The following is a 12,594-nucleotide window of genomic DNA, read 5'->3' on the forward strand; positions in this document are numbered from 1 at the left end:
ACTTCCCCCTTATTTGGAGGAGATGCTTTCACAGAAAAATAAAGACAAATGTTATCAGAGATGTCATAATGACAAATGTATGTGGCAGTGTTTTCATGTTGAAAAATCACCGTACTGCAAGAATAGAAGTTTGAGCAGAGAGTTCGAAAGGGTCCATCAATAAATTTTGCGGCAAGAGATTTGTGAGGCAACACTCTAATACTTTAACATATATGCCACATTTCGTAGCAGGTCTTACAGAGAACATTCAGAACACATGCACAAAATGCGCAGGATCCATCCGGCTTGTTTGCACCCCACACGTAGTCAACGCCATCACTTTAGAATGAAAGAATTGCCACAAAACTTATTACACCATCAAAAGCCTATAGTTTCAAATAGTGTACATACAATGCGGCCTTCTTGGAAAACTTTTCGTGAGAAAATCGAGAAGTTTCGTCAGTAAGCACTAGCAAAGATAGGCGTTTATTACACGGAAAGAAAAAGAAATATTGCCGCGTGTGCTTGCTGGAAATGGTGCTTGACTTAGAACAGTGACGACAAGCGCGATTCCTCGGTATGCCTAGCAGGATCAGGCAGCACGCACGGCATGATAAAATCAAAGGTCCTGGAATTTGGGTGGAATTCACAGAGATTTACGCGTGTTCAATGCTGCGCCCTATTCAAAGGCTGGTAATAAAAGAAGTTAGGCAATTGCAGGCACTCTACCTTAGCCAGGGCTGTTTCGGTAGTATATATACCGCGTGATAATGCTGGGGTTGGCAGAAATTTATAGCATTCATCTTAATACAACATGAAGGAATTGTCAATCCAGCTCACAGCGTTTGGATTCAATAAAAGCTGATGGATCTATGCCAGAAATTTATCAGCACCGAAAGACAGCAGATTTCAGTGATGCTTCCGGCTCTGCGCTCGCTTACTGCGAATGGCAGCATTTTCCAGCAGTGAAGGCCGCCATTTTATTTTCGATTGCCTGCTTTATTTAAATAATTACGTTCAGCCATTACAGGGAATTCGACAGTGATCGAGCGGTTATATCAATATATAGTCATTTAAGTAAGGGGTATTCAAGTATATATATTATCACGTTTAAAATGTGATAACTCCACATAAAAAACTGTTTTAAACTTCTAGTCAACCTAAATCGTAATCCGCACATCACTGTCCCGAGATTATAGCAGTCAAACGCCAGATAACATTGCAATCGCCGCCACACACCGTGCTTTATGCCGTCTCAGATCGACAAATTGATGCAGTTCAGAGCAACATGAATGGAAAAAGAAGTTGCTAAATTAAATTATGGGGTTTTACGTGCCAAAACCACTTTCTGATTATGAGGCACGCCGTAGTGGGGGACTCCGGAAATTTCGACCACCTGGGGTTCTTTAACGTGCACCTAAATCTAAGTACACGGGTGTTTTCGCATTTCGCCCCCATCGAAATGCGGCCGCCGTGGCCGGGATTCGATCCCGCGACCTCGTGCTCAGCAGCCTAACACCATAGCCACTGAGCAACCACGGCGGGTGAAGTTGCTAAATTAAGGAAGCAACAAAGCTATGGGAGATACACAGAAGTCGTGGAATTGAAGCGACAAGCAAAAGCGCTTGAGTAGCTGGACGTAAGATTTAAGGCAACGGTATCCTTAAATCGGTAAGTTAATTGAAACAATCTTGCTGGTGAAACGCACAATTTAATCCGCCGTTTCCTAATTCACTGCATCTGGAGCTTTAGAAAATTTACCACATGCGCAAAGCAAATACACTCACCTTTGTAAGATCTATGTTCCTGTGTTTTCGAGTTCATCCCAAATTGCTGAATTGGCTGCGCGTGCAGGCACTGGGGAATACGGTGCGGTCCTTATTGTACCTCTTGTCTCCCTTCGTCGCTGCCGCCCGAAGAACGCGGTGGACCTAGGTCATTCGGGGGAGTGTGTGATGTTTACGCCATTCTCTTCGTTCACTCTTTCCTTCTAACCTTTCTTTCTATAAGGTCGTTTCAATAAGGTCGTTGCGGAATGAACTTGAAACCTAAACCATGAAACTTGCGTTGTTCTTGCTATCGCATGACAAGGGGGCCGGGACCATTGCTAGCTGTTCTCACAGCGTTCTGTCACGACTTCTAGTAAACAAATTTCACAATATACATGAATCTCAGTTCTGAAGAGCCCCTGATCATAACCGAACTCCACTAAAAAGATTGCGTTGCAATCCTGGAAGAATTAGAGCACTCATTCACAACGCGTAACGCTGAACATGCGTGCATATAACCGCGCTTTTCTTTTTATTACTTCGAAGATTGTTTGACAACGGAAAAGAAAATTGTTAAGCAACAGTCTCGTGCATGAAATTGTCTCGGGTACTGTGATTTCCTCTCATGCATTCTAACTGCTTTTGTTTTGACCCGCCGTGGTGGCTTAGCTGCTATGGTGATGTGCCGCTTAGCACGACGTCGCGGGATCGAATCCCGGCCTCGGCGGCCGCATTTCTATGGGGGCGAAATGCGAAAACACCCGTGTCTCGCGCATTGGGGGCACATTAAAGATCCCGTGGTGGCCAAAATTAATCTGGAGTCCCCCCAGTACGGTGTGCCTCATAATGAAATCGTGATTTTGGCACGTACAACCACAGAATTCCTCCCTTGCTTTTGTTTCGTGCAAGTACGCTGTAGAAATAGCAGCTGCAATAAAAGTGTTTCTTTCTCAACGACAATTGTCATGGATCCCATAACAAATTTGTTGGTAGGGATTCAAAAGTGTTTACTTTGTACTTGTACAAAGTACTTACATTAGCTTTAACGTCTTTATACTTACTATACGCTGTTCCTTTATCAGTAAGATCTTGAGGAGGGCTAGTTGGTCCACATTTAGAACTGAGGTTGAACAGCGCGAATATTTTCAAATAAACTGCCAGCTGGTAGTCAGCGTTTGTGTGTGGTATTTGTTCGCGCGTGTCCTTGCTTTATTGTCGCTGTTCAACCTCAGTTCTGTTCCTTCAGCCCGCGTGGTTTCAAACGGCACTGCCGGCGCTCGCTTCGGTTTGCCGCACAAAGCGTTGACGATGTCCAGGCGTTCCAGCTGCTGCTGGATCGCGCCAAGCGCAGCCGTGACGTGTCTGGCCAGCCGGCCAGCTTCCAGTACACCCTGTGGTGCATGGTGGTGCTGGTGATCGTCGTCACGGTCGTCGGGGTCCTGCTGCTCAACATCGCCGCGCAGCGGCAGCGGGACAAGCTCACTTCCACCACCGAGGGTGTGTGCGATTGCTGCTACGCAGGACAGCTTTAGCGCGGGCGGCCATTGCAGTTTACGAAGTACCAGCTTACAGTGGCGCAGACGACTGCAGTAGCGACGGCGGCGTCATATTGTGACACTGGCGTAATCCGGAACGAGAGCGATTACGGGCATGCGAGGGGGCTCGATGTGTCGTTACGTTACAACCGTGTGAAGAAAACCGACAATATCGCCGGAGAAAGCGTAGGAGAAATTGCTCGTCAAGTTTAACTGTAACGGCATAAGAACGGCCCGGCATAACCCATCTTACGATGAATGTCGACGTTATTGGGATTGGGAGATATGAATACAGCGACACACCGTATTTCCACCGAAGACACAAATACTAATTTTGGCACATTCATTCCGAGGGATCGGCCAAGAATGTGCACCTACCAATAACGCATACGAAGTGCCGAAGTTTCCCGTTCGAGGACACATCCGATCAGCCGTACCCAGTGACGCAAGTTGTCTACTAGGCCAGCCAGCAGCCAGCAGGAAGTATTGCATTCGGGCACACACCCAGCGTCCCATGCTTGACAAGATGGCAGCCGTCAGATGCCTAGTGGTGCAAGCTTGCAGACAAGTTGGGTCACAGGGTTCTTTGAAAGAGGTCAGATACATACCGCAAACTGGGTCAAGTTCCCAAAGAATGCTAATCGCGTTATTAACGCAACAAGGGGGAAATGAGAGTGGACGAAAAGACAACAGGTGGGAGCCAAGCCCACGTCTTCCGCATTACGCGTGCAACGTTTTGCCAATTAGGTGACGACGGCCACACCCCTGTTCCCTTTGTTGGTTACAGTATATGTGCGTGCAGAAAATTGACCCTGGGAGTGTTAGCCAGCGCCAGTCATAGGTGTGGCGGTGCATGTGGAACCTTCTTTCGTTGCATGTTTCTTCACATGGTTGCGTCGTAAGATAGAACAGAGAGTACTACGATGCTGTTAGTGTCTTATTTTATGAGAAATGACACAAAACCAGACACGGCACACAAGACTAGACCACAGGACGACTGCCCGAACGGCACTCGTCTAGGCATATGGCTAGCTGTCTAGTCATGTGTGTCGTGCCTTTTGGTGCTAGTTCTTTTCAAAGTGAACTAGTACTACCCATGCAACAGCAAGTTCTACTCTAGTATGTGTTCTGCCTGCCTCTCGGTGCACAGGTGTGAACCCGCAGTGATCACTAATGTAGAGCAGAATAATATTTTTTTACCTAACCTATCTGCGAGAGCAGTGGCATGGCATGAAAAGAAAAAAAAAAGTCACCCAACCCCCGGAAAGGAGTTGGTCCCGGGTTCAAATCCGGGTGCTGGATTGCGAAGCTTTCTTTTTGAAAAAGCCCTCGCGGGTTTCCTTTGTAGTTTCGTGCTATAGATTCTGTACCACTCGTGTGCTACTGCTTGTAGGGGTTTTCTGGACATAGTCAAGCTGCTCATGCAGCTTTTTGCCAGAAAACCCTCCAGTTGAACCTGGAAAATAAATTTACTTACTTACTTACTTACAATTGGATGGAATGCCAATTTTTTCTTTCCTAAATCTTCGTCCACATTGTGGGATTTTGCAGAACTGACTCGCCAATGCCGTGAAAAAACAATGTTTTTGATGTGTTTAGAGAAAGCGTCACAAGATGACGCTACCAGCGCTGCTACTGCTGCTGTTGGTGTATACGGTGTTTCTCTGTTGCGTAAACTGTAATATGTTCACGCCAAGACTCTCCATTAGAGAGCTTTAGCTTGTCTGTAAAAGCTAGACAGTTTTTTTTTTTACAGCGTTAGCCTTCTACAATTACCGTTATCGTGAACAGTTAGCACGACCGCGCATGCGCAGAGATAACTAGGCTCTCGGTATTGGCCGTTAGCGTCCGGCAAGTATACAGTGATGACTTCGATACACCGGTTACCGCAATTGCTTGCTAACATACGACAACACAAATGTTTCCGCTTTGATTTCAATGTGCCCAAGTGTGTACTCGCTCTGTGACGTGGCAGAAACAAATAAATGATAAATCGGTCTTCGCATAGTCTCACCGCACGTTGATAAAGTACACCAGCAGTGATTTGTCGTCGTAAAGCAAGTAGCAACAGCGAATTAAAATCGAAGCGAGCAGTGTGGGAGCTGCCATGTTTTTGCACAATCACGCTAACCACCAAAAGCCGTCCGGGTAGACTTGCCGGACGGTAACGGCAAATGTCGAGATACCAGAAAATTCGTGCATGTACAGTCATGGCAGCCAGTACTGGTAACGATAACTGTTAGAAGGTGAGGCTATGCTAAGGCCAAAGAGGTTATATACTTATACTTTACATGAGCTCCTTGGTTTACACTCTTGATTGTAAAAAAAAAAACCACACACACACACACACACGCACACGCACCATGCACACAGACAGATAGATAGATAGATAGATAGATAGATAGATAGATAGATAGATAGATAGATAGATAGATAGATAGATAGATAGATAGATAGATAGATAGATAGATAGATAGATAGATAGATAGTGTTGGAATCGCACCGCTGGCACGAGTTGTTGGGGTCTCGGTGCTGACGCCCGTTATTGCCAATGGGTCGCAAGCCCCAAGGGTAGCGTTGGCCTGGCGGCCTGGGGCACTGGAAGCATCCGAAGGTCCCGGCAAAGCATGAGAAGACTGGTAACAGAACAACTTGTTTATTCTAACATAGCAAAAGAGCGGCCGGTCAGGTTGACCGAAGTGGAGAGACGGGAGAGCACGTAACTCAACAGTACAAATCGGAGCCTCTCTCCTGGCGTCCGGGGGCAGCTGCTCTTATACCCTCGGCGTCGCGGTCCAAAAGAGAAGGTCACGGGATGAAGGTCACGGGATGAAGGTCACGGGACGGCGGAGCATGACCCCACGACGGCGCGAACTGTCGAGCCGAGAGACCTGCTGAACCGAGTGTAGTGACGCATCGCCAACCCTCACCCACACGACGGCGCGAACAGTTGAGCCAAGAGACGTCCAGGCTCCTCATTCGGGGAACTCCGCTCCCCGGCTGCCGCGCTTTGACAAGCGAGGGCACACACACACACACGCACACACGAAGACACGTGGCACTGAAACACGCCTGGACACGCTTGGCGGGTAGGCGTTGCGGCGGCGTCGGACGGGCCAAAATGTCCGCCGCTTTGAACAAAGCCCCGGCGTCCGTTGCATCCGCGCCGGCATTACCGCGCGTTGTAGGCGAAACGTAACAGACCGCCCCGCCGGGGGAAGGAGATCCCGAAGGTCAGGGGACTGCATCCGCTGTCCGGAGGGATGTCGCTCGATGATGCTCATAACCGAAGTTGGGCGTCCTTGGGCGTTTCTTGAGCGCAGCGCACAGAGAAGGCCTCGTTCTCACGTTCAGGTGCACACAGGACACTGCAAAGTGACTTCGGGAGAGTTGACATTTTTGTTCTCGTTTCCGGCAAGCGTTAGAACCACGCCAAAAGTCAACCGCTCAGTTAGCAAGCACGGCACAACCCTCACTAAGCCCTGCCAGGCTCTTTCCCCTTTTATACTGCTGCCTAGTTCCTTACAGTAGTTTAGCAGCACTCAGAACGCGTCCACAAATCGGAAAAATTGCACTAAAAAGCACATCATCACTTTGAAACACTACACAAAAGCAATAAGTTAAAAAAAAATCCTGCCTCAGGAAGAAAAACATCAGTAACAAGCAATTTTGAGGCTGATTCCCACGTTAGGGGCTTCGACTTAAGCCATCGGCGTTACCGTTGAGACTCCCCTTTTTGTAACGCACCTCAAAGGAATATTGTTGCAAAGCGAGGCTCCAGCGCAGGAGGCGGCCATTTTTGGGAGAGATGGTCTGCAGCCATTGGAGAGGGCAGTGATCCGTTTCAATGATAAACCTCGAGCCGGCTAGGTAACATGACAATTTCTGAACGGCCCACACGATACACGCACACTCTTTCTCGGTGGCGCTATACGCCTGCTCACGACTCGTCAGCTTACGACTAGCATACAGGACGGGGTGTTCTACTTCTCCATTTTCCCGTTGGCACAGTACAACGCCCATGCCTCGCTCACTAGCATCACACTGAACAACGAACCCTTTTGTGTAGTCGGGCGATCGTAGCACAGGCTGGCTTGTTAGGGCGCTCTTTAGGGCGCTAAAAGCTCTTTCCTTCGTCTCATCTCAGACGACTGTTTGCGGCTCTGTCTTTCTCAGAGCATCCGTCAAGGGAGCCGCGATATCAGAGTACCTGGGGATGTACCTCTGATAGTAGCCGGCGACACCCAAGAACGACCGAATATCGGTCTTCGTGCGCGGTTGCGGGAAGTCTCGCACAGCGGCCACCTTTATTTCAGAGGGGCGGCGACGACCCCGACCAATCACGTGTCCGAGGTAGACAACCTCGGCCTGTGCTAACTGGCACTTGGGAGCTTTGACTGTCAAGCCCGCATCGCGCAGGCGGGTTAGCACTGCCCGCAAGTGCGCCATATGTTCAGGCCAGGATGCGGAGAATATCGCTACGTCGTCTAGATACGGTAAAGCGAATTCTTGCTGTCCCCGCAACACTTTATCCATGAGGCTTGAAAAGCAGTATGGCGCGTTCTTCAAACCAAAACTCAAAACTTTAGGACGGAATGTCCCCATTGGTGAAATGAACGCCGCGTACCTACTAGCCTCTTCTGTAAGTGGAACCTGCCAATAACCCCTGACAAGATCTAGGGTGGAAATAAACTGAGCGCTACTCACTCTCTCAAGGCGCTCCTCGATGTTAGGGATCGGATAAATTTGATCCTTAGTGATGGAATTAAGCCTGCGGTAGTCGACGCAAGGACGAGGTTCCTTGCCCGGTACCTCAACTAAAATCAAAGGGGAGGTATAATCACTCTCACCCGCTTCAATAACACCGAGCTGTAGCATTTTCTTTACCTCAGCCTCCATAATATCGTTCTGGCGGGGTGACACCCGGTACGCCTTGGATCGTACTGGCTCTGGGGAGGTAAGTTCTATGTCATGAGTAAGGACAGAAGTCCTACCAGGCCTCTCAGAGAACAGACCTTGAAACTCTTGTAAGAGCTGGTGTAGTTCTGTTTTCTGCTCAGGCGACAGCGATGCTTTCCTTATTAAGTCACTAATGACTTGATCGGTGTCTTTCCTGTTTGTCACCGAGCCTAGTCCCGGAAGCTCGACCGGAAGCTCTTCTAACTTTCCCGCATCGGGAATTTCCTCTCCAGTATCTGGTGCCTTTAACGCTACAGGCTCAATTTTATCCCGTTCGGGCGTGCTCTGCATACTAGCTTGCTGCGCCTCTGACCCTTTTTCATCGTTCAACAACGTCGGCCCCGCAACTACCGCCTTTGCAGCGAGCTCCCGAACCTTCGATCTGGTTAAGGCCTGAACGCTAGCCTCACCAAACAAAAGCCCCTTCTCGCGCAGGAGGTGATCGGACCTGTTCGAAAATAGGTACGGGTACTGGGGGGGGCAGCATAGATGACACTGCGGCCTCCGTCTCAAGTGCTCCGAAAGGTCCTTCAATAAGCACTTTTGCTACCGGCAGACACACGCTATGAGCTTCCACTGCTTGCTTGATCCATGCGCACTCGCCCGTGAACATATCGGGTTCTACGTAAGAGGGGTGAACGACATCCATCGTAGCTGCGGAATCGCGAAGCACTCGGCACTCTTTCCCGTTCACGAGGAGGTCTCGCATGTAAGGCTCGAGAAGCTTCATGTTCTCGTCAGTGCTGCATAAAGACAAAAACACGACTTTTGTTTTTGTTTCTGGACACTGCGCCGAAAAGTGACCCGGCTTCTGGCACGTATAACAAACGCGCGCTTGCCTCATCTCGAACCGTTTTCTGCGTTCGGCTTCGGCTGCCGCCGTCTCCTCACGTTCGGTCGGACACTGCGCCGAAAAGTGACCCGGCTTCTGGCACGTATAACACACGCGCGCTCGCCTCGTCTCGAACCGCTTTCTCATGGGCGTGAACTTCGGCCTCTCAAACTTGGAGCCAAATTCACCCTTTTGACCGTCCTTAGCTCCGCGAGCCCGACGCGTCACAAACTCCTCGGCTAGCTCAGCGGCTCGAGCCACCGTACTAACGTCTGGCCTATCCAAGACCCAGTACCGCACGTTCTCAGGTAACCGACTATAAAACTGTTCTAGCCCGAAACACTGCAGAACTTTCTCGTGGTCACCCAACGCTTTCTCTTCTTTGAGCCACTCCTGCATGTTTGACATAAGCCTGTACGCAAACTCTGTATATGACTCACTTCTGCCTTTCTCATCTTCCCGAAACTTCCGACGGAACGCCTCCGCTGACAGCCGGTACTTTTTTAGCAGACTCGATTTCACTTTGTCGAAATCCTCTGCCTCCTCTCTCTCCAAGCGAGCGACTACGTCGGCCGCCTCGCCGGGTAGCAAAGTGAGCAAGCGCTGTGGCCACGTTTCCCGAGAGAACCCCTGCTTCTCGCACGTTCGCTCAAAGTTAACCAGGAACAAACCAATGTCCTCTCCAAGCTTAAACGGCCGCATCAGGTCAGTCATTTTGAACAATACTCGTTCTCCTGCACCGTGTGCCTGACTTCCATTACGAGCGCGTTCCATCTCTAACTCGAGACGCTTCATTTCCAAAGCGTGTTGACGGTCACGCTCTTCCTTTTCTTTCTCTTTTTGTTCTTTTAGTTCGCGCTCCTGTTTCTCTTTTTGCTCTTTAAGTTCACGCTCCCTCTCCTCAATGGTCTCAAGGCATTCCGACAGCTCGTCATCCTCAGCTTCTAACTCAAGAATAGCCCTTAGCAGTTCTGGTTTTCTGAGTTTGTCTGAGACATCCAGACCCAACTCTCTTGCAAGCTCCAGCAATATCGGTTTGCGCAACGACTTCAAATCCATGGCTGCTCTGAATGCTGCTTTCTCTACTGTCTACTATTGTCTTGCCGCAAACTAACCCGGTAGCAACGACAACCACAATTACCAGCTCTGTTTCTAACACTAACAAAAGCCTGGCAAAACTCAGAAGAAGAAAGTCCCGCACTCACCAAACCTTGCAGCCAAGACTTCAGCGCAGTCGTTCCGCTGCAGGCAACCAGTCATCACACAGGGCTCGTTGCACTGCTCCCGGATGGTCGTTGTGCTGCTCAGCATACAGTCAACCGCATCTCTTCGCTGCTGGCCTCCGTTGTCGCGATCTCACCGCTGGCAACCAGATGTTGGAATCGCACCGCTGGCACGAGTTGTTGGGGTCTCGGTGCTGACGCCCGTTATTGCCAATGGGTCGCAAGCCCCAAGGGTAGCGTTGGCCTGGCGGCCTGGGGCACTGGAAGCATCCGAAGGTCCCGGCAAAGCATGAGAAGACTGGTAACAGAACAACTTGTTTATTCTAACATAGCAAAAGAGCGGCCGGTCAGGTTGACCGAAGTGGAGAGACGGGAGAGCACGTAACTCAACAGTACAAATCGGAGCCTCTCTCCTGGCGTCCGGGGGCAGCTGCTCTTATACCCTCGGCGTCGCGGTCCAAAAGAGAAGGTCACGGGATGAAGGTCACGGGATGAAGGTCACGGGACGGCGGAGCATGACCCCACGACGGCGCGAACTGTCGAGCCGAGAGACCTGCTGAACCGAGTGTAGTGACGCATCGCCAACCCTCACCCACACGACGGCGCGAACAGTTGAGCCGAGAGACGTCCAGGCTCCTCATTCGGGGAACTCCGCTCCCCGGCTGCCGCGCTTTGACAAGCGAGGGCACACACACACACACGCACACACGAAGACACGTGGCACTGAAACACGCCTGGACACGCTTGGCGGGTAGGCGTTGCGGCGGCGTCGGACGGGCCAAAATGTCCGCCGCTTTGAACAAAGCCCCGGCGTCCGTTGCATCCGCGCCGGCATTACCGCGCGTTGTAGGCGAAACGTAACAATAGATAGATAGATAGATAGATAGATAGATAGATAGATAGATAGATAGATAGATAGATAGATAGATAGATAGATAGATAGATAGATAGATAGCGGTTTTGGCCGAAGACAAATCATTGAAAGTGATAGCAAGGTTTAGTGTTGTGCTGAAGGACTCTGCACATGACAGTGCAAACTCTCCTCGAGCGTTCATCATGACAATTATGCTATCGCAATGAAGACAGAATCGAACGCTGCTGCACTCCGAGTTTCGTTGCTCAGACGAAATGATACGACGTGCAGATAAAGATGCCGAACATGACATGGCCTTAAAAGAGCGCCAGTTGGCCATCGAGAGCGACGTCTCTGATCAGGAGGCAACCGGACCCCAGGCCGGCACGCTTGGCGAAGACGGCGCTGGTGAAGACCCTGACGCCAACAGGTAACCCCGAGGCAAGGTGGGATGCTATGGGAACAGTTATCTGAACGTACGCCCCAACCTGTACAAGCTGTTCGTAGATATGCATGTCTGAAGTAGTAATTTGCCCACATTAAGAGGGGGTGAACTTGGGGCAAGTTGGCAATTCGTAGTAAACTTTCAATACGCGCTGCGAACATGTATAGAGGAAGAACGTACAATGAACAGGGCCTTGCTTCCGACTGGAGTTGATTAAAAGATTAGCAGAATATATACCGAAAAAAAGAACCGAAATTGATAAGCAGACACGAGAAATAAGTTCGTATACGTGATTAAGGCAGTGGCTGAACAATGAGGCTAGTTTCGGTATTGGAAATAACGCGTCGCCATGACACTGGAAGCCAAAGGAAAATTCACTAATTTTTGCATACGTGGCTCTCTGTTTTCAACCTACGTAGCAATAAAGTAAAGTGATGCAATTGTGTTTAGAAATAAAATGTGCTTTGGCTATTTTCTTTTTCGGCGTCGTATATATTTATGACGGTTGCGGTTGCTGCGGTTGTGGTTGTTGCGCCCCCCAACGGGCAGCGCTTTCGTTCTTATCGCTTCGGCTGCCATTCTGTTCATCTGCTCCTGCCGGTTTCTATGCACGTTCTTTGCGTACGCTCTGCAGTTAAACACGTTTCTTTCTGTGCCCACGAAAGTTTCGGCAATGTCGCAAAAAACTGAGGAAAGGACACAAGGCGGGCTGCGCGGCGGTGTGGTGCGGCGTCTCGGGAAGGAAGAGCAGGGCGAAATTTTTTCGTCCAATTTTTTCGTCACCCAGCGGACCAGAGGTAAGCACACTTTTCCTGCAGTCGTTATGAAGAAACAAGCGTTATCCATATCTAAACAGCTGTAGAAGGAAACGAAAGATCTTCCGCGGTTGTTTTCGAGTGGACATCTATTTCTTTTTTTTGTTTGGCACGGCACATTCTTCTGCGGTGTTTGTAACGAACTGAAGCTACTTGTTGACAGTTGCGCATGAACCGATTCATG

The 12,594-nt window shown here is 49.6% G+C and overlaps 1 protein-coding gene across 7 annotated transcripts in view; it reads left to right on the forward strand.

Moving 5' to 3' along the window:
- Window positions 1-11,166: 11,166 nt before the first annotated feature.
- The window catches only part of LOC126529291 (sulfotransferase ssu-1-like), a 36,251-nt gene continuing 34,823 nt past the window's right edge, over window positions 11,167-12,594 (forward strand). For 6 of the 7 annotated variants that reach the window (XR_011896095.1, XR_011896097.1, XR_008612093.2 and 3 more), the window contains exon 1: window positions 12,189-12,392. The gene's annotated coding sequence lies outside the window, so the exon portion shown is untranslated. Of the gene's footprint in view, window positions 11,581-12,188; window positions 12,393-12,594 lie in introns of those variants that run through there. The other variant, XR_011896096.1, reaches the window with a different exon arrangement.

The sequence above is a fragment of the Dermacentor andersoni genome, chromosome 8 (genome assembly GCF_023375885.2).
Source record: "Dermacentor andersoni chromosome 8, qqDerAnde1_hic_scaffold, whole genome shotgun sequence".
Classification (NCBI taxonomy): domain Eukaryota; kingdom Metazoa; phylum Arthropoda; class Arachnida; order Ixodida; family Ixodidae; genus Dermacentor; species Dermacentor andersoni.